We start from the raw sequence: 16,993 nt of genomic DNA, 5'->3' as shown, positions 1-16,993 counted from the left end.
AGAATTTTCTTTTGTCTCCATTTTGGTTGGAGAACACATTCGAGATGATTTTGCCGCTTTTACATTTGTTGGGGTTTGTTTTATAACCCAGGCCAATCTTGGCAAATGTTCCCTGGACACCCAAAAATGTGCCTTCTGTCGCGGGGTGGAGTTCCATAGTGTTGTTGTCTTCTGGGCTCAGTGAGGTCAACAAAGGCTACCAGATGATAAGCTGGGGGACATTTTCCCTTCTCCATTGTACCTGAACTCATTTGGGTTTTTGGAGCAGTGTTTTCACACATCCCCAGCCTCAAGGGCTGGTCCCTGCAGGACGTTTTCCACTGGGCAACAGACTGAGCCTTTAGGTTGGTAAACCTCACAGTCCAATAGGAAGGCACTTGGTGATGTGGTCTGTCACCTCTCCAGCCTCCTGAGACATGTTCTGCCATTCTTTCTTGTGTTCCATGAGTCACACAATCTTGTCCCAAACTGTCTTCCCTTCTTTGCTCTGGGCTTTTGCCCTTTTGCCCCTGCTATTCCTTATGCAGGGGACAACACTCAGGCCCCCTGCCCTCCCAGCCCTTCACTTCCTTCCCACTCACTCCCTCTCCCCCCAGAAGCCTGCCTTGAGCCTCCCCAGTCTGAGTGGCCTCACACTGGCCTTGCTCGGTGCTTGTCACACTGTCCCCTCTGCTTTAATAAGGCAGGGTTCCCCAAGGTTGGGGCTGTGGCTTGTTGTGAGGTTCCCATGAGGAACCCTTCAGCACCCTGGGAGGTGGGCAGTGCTGGCCATTGCGAAATGCTGAAGAAACAGGCTCCAAACTAGAAGCCGGACTTGCTTCCCTTTCCCCCCACCGCACCAGGGACACGGGTGGGCTACGACACTGGGTTGCCCTGCACCTCCCTTGAGGACAGTCTGGCTTCAACTTGTTACAGTCCCTGAGAAAACCAGAACTTTGGGTTCGCTTGAGCGCTGATGTCGTGTACTGCTTGGACATCTTGAACTGGCCCAAGAGCTCTTTTAGAATTACTTGGGTACACTGGATTTTTAAAAATCACACTTTACTTTTACGTGGACATACAAGGGACAGTAGAAGCAAGGCAGAGAGGAAGTCTGCCTGGCCCTTCCTCACTTCCACAGTGATGATGTCCATCCTTTCCACAGTGGATCCTCTGGGTCACCATGAGCCTTGGCCATGCAGCACTTCTTAGAAGAATCCGCAGTGACCATGCCAGGCTTTTCCTGCAAGGCATTGGAACCTGGATGGCGGTGAGCATGGGCACTGTTGATGCTTACAGAAGGTCAGGTGACCAGATGTCCCATTCTCCCAGTTGACCAGAAGGACAGTGACTCAAGACTGGGCACCCCTGAAATGCAGAAAAGGGGGAATCTTATAGATTGAGAAACATGCTTTTAGTGACCCTTGCTTTTCAGGGGTTTCCAATCATTCTCCACACACGCTTGCTGTCCACGGAGTGCGAGCCCTTCTCTAGGTTGTCCACTGTGCCCCACTTGGGGGTCAGGGCCCATTACACTGCTCCTGACAAGGCTGGGCAACGGGCTTTAATGTCTAGGAAGGCCAGGATCCCATCCTCATTCATTTTCAGGAATTATGACCTATTTAATTTTTCCGTACAAATTTTAGAATGTTAAATACACTCCCGCACAAAAATCCAAATAGGATTTCAGGTAGAATTGCATTAAATTTATAAGTGTATCTGTGTTAATTGATATGATATGTTAGCGAAACATAAATATTATATTTATGTGCTAGCTAAATAACATGATTCTATTAATCACATAATATATGAGTTTTATGTTATAAATTAATATAAATGGATTATATCGCATAATACACTTATATTGTATTATTTTTATATATTAATCAATGTAGTTTAATAGGATTTACTTAATTATGTTAATTTGGTAAAACTGACATCTTTATCGTACGTTATCCTGTGCAAGAGATGGAATCTCTCCCTTGGTTCAGACCTTCTTGCACTGTTTTAAAAGTCCTGTTTAGTGAGCTCTAATTTCCAGCGTGATTTCCAGGTGCCCATCTCTCTGAGTCTGATGGCCGAGCGCGGCTGTGCACCCATCCCCGCGGCCCAGCTCTGGTGAGCATCTGTGCTCTCTCTTCACCGGGGAGAGCCGGTACCTGAGCTGGGAAGGTGGCATTCCAGCCCCAGCCCCTTAGGGGAGAGCTGGGGAGCCATCGAGCCCTCAGGAGAGGCTGGGGGTGAATGTCCTGGGCTATTAGCCTTCAAAAAGTCTGATGCAGCCCATCACAAAATGTACTATTCCTTTACGGGGCACCAAGAAAGAAAAAGATACTGATAGTTGAAAATGACGACGTGCTGTTTGCCGTGAGACTCGCTCATCTCAGGACTGCTGAAATGTGAGGAACTGTGGACCTGAGCTTCCACGTGTGCCGTATCTTCCTACATGTTTGGGGGTGTCTTCTGCCTGGAGGTGCCAGGCCGGGTCGGGAGGCAACAGGGTGGGGGAGAATATTCTGGGGATGGCACAGCCCATGCAAGGCCCCACAGGGACCAGAAGGACACATATTAAATCACCGGTGGGTACTGCAAAACGGGCCCCCATAGGGCTGTGCCCCTTATACCCCGTGAAGACATGGAGGTGGCGATGCCTCCCGGGGGCTGCGTCTGCTTCCTGGTGCTGACAGACCGACTCTGCAGGCACAACAGAAATGTGCTCTGGACACCAGAGTCTGGAGCCGCCAGGTGTGCAGGGCCACACCCTTCCAGAGCTCTTGGGGGACAGTCGAGCCTGTGTTTTCTAGGCTCTGGGATCCTAGGCACCTGTCCTGTGGCCACCTGGCTCCAGTCTCTGCTGCTGTCTTCCCCTGGCTTTGTGTGGGTCTGAGTCTCTGGCTTCTTTCACACGGATCCTGTTGTGAGATCTGGGGTCCACCTGGATAATCCAGGACGATCTCCTCCTGAAATCCTTAATTGAATTACACTGCAAAGACCCTCTTTCCAAATTAGGTTCCAGGTGGGTGCATCTTCTGGGGCTGCTTTCAACCCACTGCAGAGGGCGACTTGTCCTGTGAGCTGGCCCAGGCCTCAGCTCACCAGCATCCAGTCAGGGGCTGCCTGCAGTGACCCAGGAGCTGAGTGAACACATGAGGGACCGTCCATCCATAAAGGGGCCTGCATCCCACCAGCACAAGAGGGAGAGGCGAGGCCTGGGGTGGACGGAGGGAGGAGCTGCGGGCAGGAGGGAGGGGCAGAGGACAGAGGACACAGAGGGGTGAATCTCCCCCCTTGGGCACAAAGGGGAGACTGCAGACCTTCAGAAGCCAGCCAGGAGGACTGCCGGCTGGGCCCAGAGAGGAAAGATTCGGAATCAAGATGTTTCAAAATAAGACTTCAGTCCTGAGTGGATGCCAAGGACTTGATCTTCTCACCATGGGACCCCATGGACCCCTCTCTCCCTGGGGGTCCTGCTCACCTCCCTCCCATTAACAGCTAGATGCTAGCTTGTCATTCTTTAAAAAAAAATATATATATATATTAGAGAGAGAGAGAATTTTTAAATATTTATTTTTCAGTTTTCAGCGGACACAACATCTTTGTTTGTATGTGGTGCTGAGGATCAAGCCCAGGCCACACGCATGCCAGGTGAGTGCGCTACTGCTTGAGCCACATCCCCAGCCCAGCTTGTCATTCTTCATCCTCAGACAGTTATCACGTCCCAGTCCTTCAGTTGGTACAGATTAAATGCAGTCCCTGCTGCAGCACTCCTTGTCCTGGGGAAGAGGAACGAGCGTAAACAATTAGCAACATGCAGCTTGAACCGGGGGTGGTGGCCACGCCAGCAATCCCAGCTGTCCAGTAGGCCCAGGCAGGAGGATGGCAAGTTGGAGGCCAGCCTGGGCAACTCAACAAGACCCTGTCTCAAAATGAAAAAAAAATTTAAAAAGGGATGTGGGTGTAGCTAAGTAGAGAATCCCTGAGTTCAATTTTCAGTACCCCCCAAAATGCAACTTGTGGCTGAGGTTGTAGTTCGGTGGCCCAGCATGTACAAGGTCCAGAGTTCCAGCTCCATCAACGTGCGCGCACACACACGCACGCACACACACGCACACACACACGCACACACACACAGCGCACACACACGCACACGCACACACACACGCACACACACACAGCGCACACACACGCACATGCACACGCACAGGCACACACACACGCACACACACGCACACACACACGCACACACGCACACACACACGCACACACACACACACACACACGCACACACAGAGCTTGGTAATACTGGGCTGCAAGCTGCTGAGTGGCGCAAGCTGGTGCCTTCTGCCCATTGGCAGGCCCCCACTTTCCAGGCCAAGGCAAGGCACCTGCCCAGCTGCACAGCTCTCAAGAGAAGGGTGGCTTCCACACCACGTCCATCCGACCCCAAAGTCTTGCTCCTGGGCAGGGAGTACCTTCCGCTGGGTGATCCCCTGAAAAAGATCCTCCAAGTGGGGAGCTCCAGAGCGCAGATTGCCTTAGAGGCATCATCTGAGTGATGAGCCTCCATGACTCCCCTCTATGTCAAATTTGCCCAGAAATGCAGGTTTCATAACAGGGGCCCGAATTAGCTCCCAGGGGTGCTGAGACACATTGCCACCAACTGGGTGCTTGAAATAACAGAAATTTATTCTCTCAAAGATCTGCAGACTTGAAGTCTGCAGTCAAGATGGCAGAGCATGCCTCCTACAAGGCTCCAGGGGAGACGAGATCTCATGCACTGGATTTAGGGCCCCCTCGAATCCAGCACGACCCCATCTTGGCCACTTGACATCTGCGAAGAACCTATTTCCAAACAAGGTCACCTTCTGTGCTTTCCGGTGAGCGTGGATTTGGGGCGGGGGGACACTGTTCGACATGGTTCAGTTCCTAACCGGAACTGGAGGAGCTTCTCAGAACTGAGGTCTGAACTGAGACCTGCAGGTGGGAAGAGAGTGTTCTCTGCTCAGACTCTGCAGAGACCTAGAGAACATAAAGATATTTTCATTTGGCTAGAACATTCTAGAAATTAGGGGAGGGATTGTATAGCAGGCAGAGTGCGGTCGGGGACCAGATCAGGAAAGGGCTTCTGAGCCATGTTCTGGAAAATGACGTTTCCCCTGAGCCACAGAAGGAACCTAAACCAGAGTTTAAGTGGATTGGCCTCCTGTCTCCCCGGGGCCTGGGCACCCCTGGGGCATGGACAGACAAGCAGAGTCTGTTCTGCCTGAGGATGCTGAATCCTCCCCCTCCTCTCACGCTCCCTGTCCTCCATCTCCCCCAGCCTCTGGGTCCCCAGCTGCCACAAGAGCCAATAATCCATACTCCTTATCCGAGGGCCAGCAAGAATCGAGGCTAGGGCCCAGCACCTGGGAGGGCTGACACCCGCCCTGCCACGCAGAGAGTGCCAGTCCCATCTGTACTCGGGTGAGGGAGGGAAGCCGTGGGTGGAGCCGCAGGTGAGGACCTCCACTGTGCTCTGCCCATTTCTCTGAGTCAGTAGTGCGTGGAGGAGCCACGTGGGAAATGTCAGGGCTGGGACTTTCTTCCCCCGTGGGCTGGCTGCACATCCCCACCTCTGTGCCCCCCCTCTGGCTTCCGGAGGGTCAGGGCTGAGTCCCGAGCTTGGCATGGAACCCCTTTTCCTGTGGGTGGCTCAAGCTCCCACAGACCTGAGTTTCCTCCTGCTGAGGGTGGGTCTCCATCTTGATAGGGCTCACAGCCTGCCTGGGAGAGGACCAGAGTCCCCAGAGCCAGCCTGGCAGAGCAGCCCCTCCTCTGCGGTCCCCAGTGATCACGGAGCCACTCAGTCCCTCAGCCTGCAGTGACAGACCCCAGAGCCCTGGCCGCTGCCTTGCTGATCAGCTGAGTGGTTGCCATGGCGACAAGCTCCCATCCTGTGCCAACGCTGCCTGTGCCCGGCTCCAGGCAGCCTGGGGTGGGAAAGGAGCCGTGGGGTCCCAAACGGAGGGAAGACACAGCAGAAGCAGAGCTGGGCATGAGCTGGGGAGACTGCAGCGTCGCTTGTAGTCAGGCCCTGACGCTGCAATGAGAACGTCACTGGGTGGGGGGCGGCAGTGGTTGGTCCGGATCCTAGACGGTGGGTGCTCAAGAGACTTCCATGTGGGAGAGAGGGGGGTGGAGACCGTGAATCCGTCTTTGGGTGTGTAGAGGCCTGCTGTGGTCGCATGTGCCTCCCAAAATACACACAGGCATCTGACTGCCCCTGGGACTATATTAGAAGGGGCTTAGGTCACGAGGACTCCTCCCTCGCGGAAGGTTGGGCCGTGGGAGTCTGTGAGCTACTCAACAGGGGGATCCTGGCACGAGGGCACTGGCTCCCTCCCCCTGTGTCCCAGGTTTGCTTGTCCTTCTGCTATGGTGTGGCACAGCAGAACGGTCCCGGCCGCCAGCCCGGTTCTTGGGCGTCCAGCCTCCCGACTGTGAGCCAAGCTTCTGTGGTTCCTGAGTAGCCAGCCTGGGGTGGCAGCAGAACTGGGCTAAGACCCTGCCTGTCTCTGGTGGCTCCTTTAGGCCTGAATGACCCCACAGGACTCCCCAGGACGAGCTGGGGGTCCTCGGGTGGCAGGCACCCACTTGATGTGCCAGCTGGGGGGCAGAGAGCATGGTGGGGAGGGTCTCCTGCGGGAACCTGGTCTGCATTGTGGAGAGATGCGGCCTGCGTGACCCCGGGCTTCGGACTGGAGAAGAACCGAGTAGCTTTACCAACCGAGGTTCATAAAGTGATGGAGGGCCTGGCCGGGCAATCGGGGCTCTCTTCCGGGCTCCCCTGCTCTTTCCAGGCATAACTCAGTCTACACAGGAGACCAGGCCTGCCTTGAAAGGCTGAGGTCCCAGGAGGTCCCACCCAGCCCTCTCTCCCAGGCAGAGTGGGGCTGACCCCTCCTTTATCAGCTGCCCCATCAGTGTGACCTGAGGCTAGGCCAGGTCCTCAGGTGACCCGGGCTGCAGACACCTGCAGAGGCTGGATGCGGCAACTGGGAAGAGGCTAATGGGACACATGTCCTAACCCCCAGGATGCTGTCCAGGACGCCCCCTCTTGTCCCTAGTTCTCTTAGATGCCACCATTCCCAATTCACTGACACATCAGTCTTGTGGTCCTTGGGCCAGACTGCAGCCCCTCGTCATCTGTCAGCACAAAGCCAGGAGCTGTCCTGAAGGTGCCCATGCTCTGACCTCTGACCCTGATGAGCGTCCGAAGTCAAAAATCACTAGTGCCCCATAAACCCATCATAGTGGAACATGTCCTCCGTCAAATCGTGGTGAGTCAGTCACCGTCTGTCTTGTAAGTGTGGTGGACACTTGCATCAAGCCATCTTTAAATAAGAGACATGTCCCTTGGAAATGTGGGTGGGCCTCATGCAAGCAGTTGAAAACTTTAAGACCCCAAATTGGGGTCTTCCTGAGAAGACATTCTGCCTCCAGACAGCAGCACCTCACCTGAAGTCCCCGACAACTGGCTGCCCTGAGGTCACAGACTTGCCAGGCCCCAGTGGTGTGAGCCCCCTCCTCGCAACTCCTGACAACTGGAGAACCCTGACGCCGGTCCCCGGACCCTTGTCTAAGCAGCATGTAGCACCCCGTCTAGTTCTTTTCCTCCAGCGCAGCTTCTTCTCTCCTTTTTACCTCACCAACGACATGAATTTTCCACAACACACAAAAGCCGTCATGGAGTCCCCAAGTCAGAATCCCGGTCCTTTCCTCCTGCCCCTGTGGACCGGACTGTCTCCTCCTGCCAATCAGCTCCCTGGGAGGTGGGGAGGAGCAAAGGCTCTGCAGAGGCCCAGGTGGAGCTGGTGGGGAGGAGGAAGGCTGAGCCTGCAGGGGTGCAAATCTTCCTTCCACCTAAGATTTTATTTGAAGAGTTGCTTGTGCAAAGAGGAGGTGAAAGTCACCATCTGGCCAGCCCTGTCCGCTGGCCACTGGAGCTGAAGGGTCAAAGCAGCTCAGGCGAGCCCCAGCAGCTGGCCCCTGCGGAGAGGGGCAGCCCTTGGTCTTCTGACTCTGAAGTCCATGCTCCCCCAAGACGGCGGCGGCTCTCCTCTGCTGCAAGTGAGCGTGGTGCAGGCCACAGGTACTCAGCGGAACGAGGGGCGTAACGGTGAAGACCGTGTGTGTGTGTGTGTGTGTGTGTGTGTGGTCTGAGGAGTGGGGTCACACCCTCTGGGGGAGACCAAAGGGCCTTACAGAAGAGGTCACGCTGGAGATGGACCTGGATGGAGGCTGAGACCTGAGGAGCAAAACCCAAAATGGGTACAGGATGGACCAAGGATCTTTCTTCCCTGATTTTGAGGTGCAGGGAACCAAGCCTGAGCCCTCGCACAGGGAGGCAAGCATCGTGCCACGGGCCCTGGTTTTCTGTTGTAAAGGGAAGACTCATCTTAAGCAGACTAACGATGTGCTGGGAGCCACGATGGACAGCCCACGTCCTCTGGGTTTGGATCTCCCCATGTGGAGTTTTAGAACTCAGAGCCCATGGCCCTTATCCATGTGTCACTGGGCGGTCCTGTCCCCACAGGCCTGGGCTCAAGCCATGGAGAGAGTCTCCCCCTGCTGAACCCCTGAGTCGGGTATCCCCGCTCCCTGCCAGCACCCCAGGCAAGGGCTGACGTCTGACGCACAGGAGGGTGACAGGCAGAGCCCAGCAGACGGTGGGACAAGGCTCCCTTTCCATGACGTCATCCCCAAGATGGGGCAGGCGAGTTTCTCTGGCGTTGTGTTAGTGTCCTCAGGCTGCACAGACCCGGGGCTCAAACCACAGCTCAAACCTCACAGCCCCGCCTGAAGGCCTGGTTTTGCACGTGGCTCCCCCTGAGAGTCTGGGGTGACCCTGTCTTTCGACTGATGGTGTCTGGGGACCTTCCGGGGCTCGGGCCAGCACTCTAACCTCTAGCCATCCTCACCTGGCCCCCTTGTCTTCCATTTCTGGCGAGGGTACCCCTCGCTGGAGTGAGGGCCCTCGGGCACTCTGGTCAGTCTCCTGGGGTCCTCGGCTCACTACATTAACAGATACCCTTTTCCCATTGGGTCCCAGGGGTCGCAGGCTCTGGAGTAGGATCTGGACATGTCTTTATGGAGGCCCAGGTGGGGAGAGCAGCGGGCTCCATGGGAGGGGCAGGGTGTCCCCCTCCTGGCATGTGTGGCAGGCCTGCGCTCTGTCCCCTCCTTCACCTGTCCGCCGGCTTTCACACCTCTGGGTGCTCAGCTCCCTCTGCTCTTGGGTGGGTGCCCTCTCCAGGCCTGGCCTGTGTCTGTCCTTCAAGGCAGCACCCCACTTCCTCGCGTCCTTTCCTCCGATAACCCGGACATATTTTGCATCTTACTCTAGCCCCCCCACCCCACCCTCGTCCTGGCAAGTCCTCCCGCGTCCTCCCATGATCACCCCAACTCGTCTCGCGGACTCCAAACAGTGGGTCAGTCCTTAGAAACCAACAGATGGGGCTCAGGTCCCAGCTCAGAGCTGTACTGGCCGTGGGTTCGAGGTCGTAGCCTCTGCCCCCCAGCTCTCCTTTCCCCACCTGTAATGGGGGTAATCAGGCCTGGTGCTCTTGTGACTAAAAAAAAAAACAGTTTGTGGAACACATTTGCTCCCAACCTCAATCTCCCTCTCCTCATAACAGACTTAATTATTTAAATTTAATTTATTAGAGGTTTGATGTTTAATTTGAAAAACCTAATGAATGATTAACATTTAATAAATAATAAAGCTTAATATCTATTAACTTGGGTTTAAATAATAAACGATTTAATTACTTAATCAATGTCTATTTTTTAAAAATAAAACAGGAATTGCTCCTCAGAGCCCTCCTGCCTGGGGCAGATTCTCGGCAAGCCACAGCCCCTCTTCTCTGCCAGCGAGAAGCCCCGGTGGTGCCCCTGCCAGGCGGACAGGGGAATGGGTCTAGAGGGGTGTGGGCCATCCCTCCCCCTTCCCCATACCTGGGGAGTCACCTCTCAGCTGCACAGTATCCCCACTACCAAACTCCCCAGGGCGGCCCGGGCAGGGGAGGGCGGGGCTTCTTGTGGGAGACGGGGCTGCACATGAGTAGACACACTGTGCTTTTTATTTGAATATTAATTGGCATTGATAGATGGCATGTGACGAGTCACACCAGCAACTCGTTGCCAACGAGGATCTGGAGTGCCAGGCTGCCTCTGTTCATTCCGAGGCGGAGAAGCACCCTGGCTTTCCCCAGGCAGCCGGGCGACACATCCTGGAGGCAGAGGGTGGCCCCCTGAGCCCCCGCCCCACTCCCGAGGGTAATGCGAGCAAGAACCTAGGGTGAGTAAGTGGGGTCGGCGTGGGGTGGGCGAGTCCAGTGTTCCCAGCAAACAGGGAAGTGCCCTCCACTTCCTGTCCCCTCTGGATGCACAGGCCTTCCCCTGGTCATTCCATCTTTGGGGGAAGAACAAGGCAGTCTGAAGCCCAGAGATGTGGGCAGGGCAGTGTCCTGGTGCAAACACGCAGGCCATCTGACCAGGGAGAAGTGCCACACTGCTGACCAGCCACCGCTGAGCAGCGCAGCTGCCCCAGGGTCTCTGGTCCCCTCCAGCCAAGGCGTCCGGGCAGGCCCAGCCTGGTATGTGCCATCTGTGGACTCCGTTGCCATGTGAACCTTGGCCTCCGCTGTGGGACCTGGAGCCTTTGGAGGGTGCCTGTGGGGGCTCACCCTGAGTGTTCCACCCCAGGTGCACTGCAGGGTGCAGGACAGGAGCTGGGTCTGTGGGAGGAGGCGGGCAGAGGGCAGGGAAGAGGGGCTCAGCCAGGAGCACCCAAACCGAACCAGTAAGAACGTGGGCACCTTCGAACCTGATCTAGTCAGACGCGAGATTGGGGACATGAGGCTGGGGACACAGCATTCTTTACCACAGCTTCCCTAACCAGCCCCACCCCAGACCAGCCTCCCTCCCTCCCGGATACCCCCAGCCTGCAGGGCCAGGGCCCCCAGCTGCTGGTTCCCCTGCAGGGAGGGTCTGTGAGAAGCTGATGAAAAGCCAATTGTCGCACTTCCCAAGGCTGCCTGGTGCTGGGGCTGGGGCTGAAGGATCGCCGGGAGTTTTAAATGGGAGAGAAGGAGCATTTCTGATCTCATTTTCCAGTATTTCAGCTGTGCCATAATCTATTTACCACACAATTTGTGTCACTTTGATAAGCGGCTGCTTCAAGACTGCATTTATTAAAATCAAGAGCGGGGACAGCTTTCAAGTCTCTCAAGAATTGTAATAAATGTTTGAAATTAGTCATTACGGTGTTTGCCATGGTTCATATCATATACTCCATCTCGGTGACAAACGATCACATCTTGCACACGTTCGTTTTGGGTGGTGACGGTGAGGCTTTGCTCTGACACTCCTGCATGGAGGGTGGGTCAGGACGGGGCGTGGGGAGCCGCGCCTGGGACAGCGAATCCCCGTGAAATGCCCTTTTAGCCTAAGCTCCACGCTAAAGAAGGGGTGAAATGGCCTGGCCCGGAGGAGCGGCTCCTTCCTTCCTCCTCTCTCCTCCCCCATGAATCCACAAATCCACCTGCCCTATTTACTGGGCACCAAGACCTCCTGACCCTGCTCCTGCACAGCAGGGCCATCGGGGGACTTTGTCACTCCGCAGCTAGCCTGCCATTGCCACGGGGGGTTTTGCAGTTAGGAGAACTAACTTGGCCTCAGATCTGTCCATGATCAGAGCTCAGGTTCAGCAGGGCTTCCGGCCCCAGGGAGCGGGGAGGAGTACCATCACGGCCATCAGAGGCTCACTCGGGGTCTGGACCCTACAGGGACCAGGCACAGGAGTGGGAATCAGAGGGCCAAGTTCCACCTCTGTGGCACCCTGGGTTTGCAGTTCTCAAGGTGACCCTGGGAGATGAGGATCTGAGAGCGAAAACCGTCAGAGTTGGAGACAAACCCCGAACGAGGCACGGGTTAGCTGCAGCTAGGTGGCCAGTGGGCGGGGTGGGAGGGCCAGGGAGGCCACACTCTCATGGACAAGGGCTTTCCTTCTGGGGGTCCTCAGATCTGATGATGCTCTCCATAGGAGCCCTTGGGGCTCCGAGGGGCCTGCGGCACAGTGACCAGGGCCGCTCCCGGGGAAGAAGCTGAGTAGGCAGCAACAGACTGGAGACTCGGGCTGAGTCTCGGGCAGGCCCTGGGTGGAGGTGCCACCCTGGGCGACCGCTTCCTGCTCCAAGGAAAGACACTCCTGAATTCTGTTTGAGTAAATGGCTGGTGAAGGAAGTCCTCAACGCACACTCAGCTCTGAAGGGGGCACGGCTTGAGGCTTTCATGTTCAGCTGCCCTTGTTGTGGGGTGTGAGTTCACAGGAGTCAGACAGACAGACAGATGAGACTCAGCCAAAATCAGAGAGAGAGGGAGAGAGACGGGGGGGTGGGGGGGAGCTATCCAGTACATGCTCTGTCTCAGAGAGAGGGCGGGGGGAGCTATCCAGTACATGCTCGTCTCTGGGTGTTCTTTCCCCAAAACATGAAACGTAATAAAAAAAAAAAAAGCTTTTTCTTTACCCCAGTTTTGTATATAAAAAAAGGAAAGCTAAGAAAATTTTTTGAAGGGCTTGATTTAAAAGAATCATCCTCATTGCAAAGATTTCGGAAAACAGAAAAGAATCAAAACCAATGCATTATTAGAAAAGAGCAGGAGCAGGCCACAGTGCCTTCCCAGGTCCATGCACATCTTCCTGCCCCACGTGCAGCTCAGATCCTGAGTTTTGCCTCAACAAAGGGTGCTCTCCTCCCCCTCCCCCATGGCTACACTTGCCAGGGTGAGCCCCGGAGCTTCTTCAAGGGGCTTTTTGAGGTTGTCAAAGCCCCAGCCAGGTGGGAGATGTCCCTAGAGGCTGCAGGAGACACAGGATGTGGCTGCATGTTCTACAGCACCAGGCTCCTGGTGGCCAGCCGCCCCTGCAACTCCTGGACATGGGTCAGTGTCCTTATTAACATCAGGGTCCCCGCAGGAAGCAGTGCCTAGAGACCCGCCGTCACACCTAAACTGACCACACCATACACTAGCCCCCTTCCTGAAGCCGAATGGGGACCCAGCCACCCGTCACTCGCCCACACCGGGCCTTCACTCGGAGAGTCCAAGGAACTCCTGCCTGGCACTGAGGACTAAGGTGCGGTATCATAACTGCAAGTCCTACCACCCCACCGCTCTGGGTTTTAGGAGCTCTGCACCTGGGTCCAGGGTGAAGACCACCTATGGGTTTCTTTCTGTGTCACAGTGTCACATGGTCTTCTGTGTATTAAGCTCTGGCTTGGTTCACTCAGCACCGTGCTTCCGCGATATGTCGGTGTCCCTTCACGCACGGCCATTCTTGGCTCCGCCATGGAGTGATTTCTGAGGTAGCGCTGCACCTCCTTTACTGGCCTGTCCCCTGGATGGGTGACACTGTGTGCTAGCTCTCCGGAGCAGGCCCACAGGCATGCCTAAGGACCCGTTTTCATTTCTCCTGGGCTGGGAACTCTGAGTCATGTGGCAATTGTGTTTCACTTTATAAGAGACTGAAACAGGGTTCCAAGGCAGCTGAACTCTTTTGTCTTCCAGGGACACATCCCAGGAGGTCCCCTTGCTTCACAGTGGGTCAGCACTGGGGGTTGGGTCTTGCAGCGTTAGCCCTGCTCGCGGCTGTGTGCTCAGGCTGCCGATGCCCTCCTTGCCTGGGTAGCACCCTTCTCTTGAGATCTTGCCCCACAGTTGCTTCCAGGGTCGCCTCCCTGGTCCCTGGTTGTTGGGGAGCCCTTCCTCTTCTTCCCCATGGCCCCCAGTTCTGCAGCTCCTCTTTCCTGGCCCATGCCATAGCCGTACTTTTTTGAGGATCTGGAGGTCGTTTGATGAATGCATGACTCAATTTCCCCCAGACCCCACGTCCCAAGGCTGAGATGTGGGGAGGCACTGGACGCCGGCCCCTGGTCGTAGCAAACACAGCACCACAACACTCAGGAGATCAGGTGGGCTGCTCCCAGCTGAGCCAACACCTCTTCTCGTGGCAGCCTCCATGTCTCTCATTCCCTTGGGTTCATGCTCTCTGGGGCTCCCCATCCTGCGGTGCCTGCATGCGTCAGCGTTTCATTACTGCAACAAACTCCCGGGGACAGGCTGACTTCATAAAGAAAAGAGGCTCCTTTAGCTCTCAGTTCTGAAGACTCGAGGGCACAGTGCTGGCCTCAGCTCAGCTCTGGTGAGGACCTCATGGCCTCCTGGTGGACATGCCTGAGGGAGGAAGAGAACACATCTCCAAGCAGAAAGCCAGAGAGCGAGTCAGAGATTGAGCTCAGGCTCTGACAGCACCTGGATCCCACGAGAGCCAGACCACAGCAGAGCAGCATTCCCTGAGAGGGCCTCCACCCAGGGGACAGCCCCCAACACGTGAGCCTTTGCCGGACACTCTCAGACCATGTCCCACCCACAGGAGCACCTCGTCCGGGCAAGGCCTGAGCCACAGGGAAGCACAGGACCCCCCCCCCCCCACACACGCGCTCATCTCTGGCCTGTTGCTGGGTTAAACACTCATCAGAGCCTGGGAGACTTGCAGTGGACAAGAGTGTGGTGAGGAGGGGAGGGAGCTGGCCACTCTCCTTACCTCCAGTCCCTGGGTGGATCTGAACAGGGTGAAGCCAACGTGAAGTGAAGGAGACATCTGGAGACAGCCACCTGGCAGTGGGCACGCACCCCATCCCGTATGTCCCCCTGCTTGCAGGCACGGGTGGCCCGTCATTGTACCCCTGCCCTCCCGCCCCCCTAGTAATAAAATGTCCCATTCGCTGAGTCCTCCACGTTCTTTCTTTGGAGACGGGAAACCGCACGCAGGGGCCTCTGCAGCCTGGGGAGGAACACCTGTGTGTGGAGCAAGGAATTGCTCTGCGTTTGCTGCCCGCACCCCTCTGTCCCTCCTGCCTGCTCCCTGCATCTCAGCCAGGCTCTGTCCTGGTCCCCAGGATAAGATGCAGGGGGTTCATCCTCCCCTTGGCTTTTTGATCATGAGGACACGCCGGTCCCTGGGAGGAAAGCCCAGTTTGCAGACCTCGCTCGGGGTGGGGCCTGGGTTTGTCGGCTGGGTGTCCTGGGAGAAGCAGGCCACCTCGCCCAGCCTCTGGTTTTCCTTGGAGCTGGCTTTCTCTCTACAGCCATTTCTCTCTCTCCTTCCTTTTCTTCCCCTTCTCTCCCCTCCCCTGGCTTTCAAAATCGGGCTCTCAGGCGCTAGCTCGGCTGCTGATATTTAGACATGCAGATCTTGGCTGCTGTTTTGCATGCATGTTTGACCTTGGGTAGAGCTGCTCGCAGCAGGATGGATGTGTCCTGGCTGCATTTAATCACCAGAGCAGCCCAAGCCTGGAGAAACCGCGGAGACCCAGTTCCCCACCCCCCACCCCCCGCCTCGAGATGGTAATGAACTTCTGAGAAATAGCTAATCAATAAATTGAACAAATAACTCGGGCAGCTAACCCCTTCTGCCAGGACCTTAATTACAATTGCAGAAATAAATTGGGGGGTAGGGAGTGATAGCTGGGAGCTGTGTGGGTGGGGGTATCCTTAGCCCCTGATTTCCTGGTGGGATGGGGGTGAAGTAGGGTCCTCCTCTCCAGGGAGGGAGTGTGGGGTTTAAGAGGCCGGCGTTTCTGGGGAGGGACAAGAGAAAGGAGAGGGCACTTCTGCCTGGCTTTCTCCTGCATACAGCTGGAGCACGGGCGGGCTTTCCTATGGGTAAGATCTGGTGCCCAGAGACCTCCAAGTGCCCCCCTGAGGCCCCTGGTTTGGAAGGGCTGCCCCTAAAACCTTTTGGGTCACAATATGGTGTCTGTGAGTCTCTCTGCTATGCCCCTGGAGGCACTAAGGAGCGAAGGGGAGTCTGCAGCTTGTGGAGCCAGACAGACTGGATCCCCCTGTGCTGGGAGACCTCAGGTAAAGCCCGTCTGTCTCTGAGCTGCTGTTTCTGCATCTCCATTGAGAATCCTAACCTGGGTCTTGGGCGGGATGGAGAATTGTGAAGGTCAATATTGTAGAGGTGGTCCCAGACCTGGAGGAGGGTCTCTAGCGACAGGCTGGGGTTGGTCTGCCGGGGGCCTGCTGGGAGCTCAGAGCCATGCCCCTGCCTGCCTGGGCTTCCCAGCTCTCTCCAGCCCTCTGCACCCCGACTGCAGTTCCTGCTTCGGATGCTCCTGTGGCTCGACAGAGGCTGGGGGCAGGGCAGGGCTCCAGCTTCCTCTCCTTGGGAATCCTGGCCGGGCTCCACACTGGACAGGCCCAGCCAGGGTGGAAAGCCACAGTGGCCTCCAGGCCCATCTCAACAGAAGGATGAAGACACTATTTTGAAAGCCGTAAGGTACTCTCAGCCGTAAGACAGTGATTACAGCAGCCGTCCCCCAGGCCAAGACCCCCCAGAGGTCTCTGCAGCTCCAAGGTCTGCCATTTACCCACCCAAGACAGGAGGGTTCTTCTGGGCTCTCCACTGGCCAACTGACCCGCCAGGAAGGTGCTGGAGTGGGGGGAAGCCAAGCCTGGCGGTTCCACGCTCCCTTTCTCCCAGCGGACAGTGCCACTGTGAAACGACCATGTAAGAACTATTGGACTGTTGCCAAAAAATTAAAATTCAGTTGAGCAAAGAGAAAACTAAATTAAATGTAAATCATTCCAGAGCCGCACCGCCCAGAAGAGACTGCTAACGCCACAGACTGCGCTCTGCTCTAGTTTTCTCGGGGGGCTTTCCTGCTGCCAGCTTTAGGATCAGAGGAGGGGAGGAGGTGTGTGTGTATTTGTATGTGTGTGCGCGTGTGTGTATGTGTGTGCATGTGTGTGTGCATGTGTGTGCATGTGTGCATGTGTGTGTGTGTGCATGTGTGCATGTGTGCATGTGCATGTGTGCATGTGTGTGTATGTGTGTGTGCATGTGTGTGTGCATGTGTGCATGTGTGTGTGTTTGCATGTGTGTGTGTGTGTGCATGTGTGCGTGTAC

This window comes from Callospermophilus lateralis, chromosome 11 (genome assembly GCF_048772815.1).
Source record: "Callospermophilus lateralis isolate mCalLat2 chromosome 11, mCalLat2.hap1, whole genome shotgun sequence".
NCBI lineage: Eukaryota > Metazoa > Chordata > Mammalia > Rodentia > Sciuridae > Callospermophilus > Callospermophilus lateralis.
The sequence above is the reverse complement of the archived record's forward strand: the minus strand, read 5'-3'. Positions refer to the sequence as shown.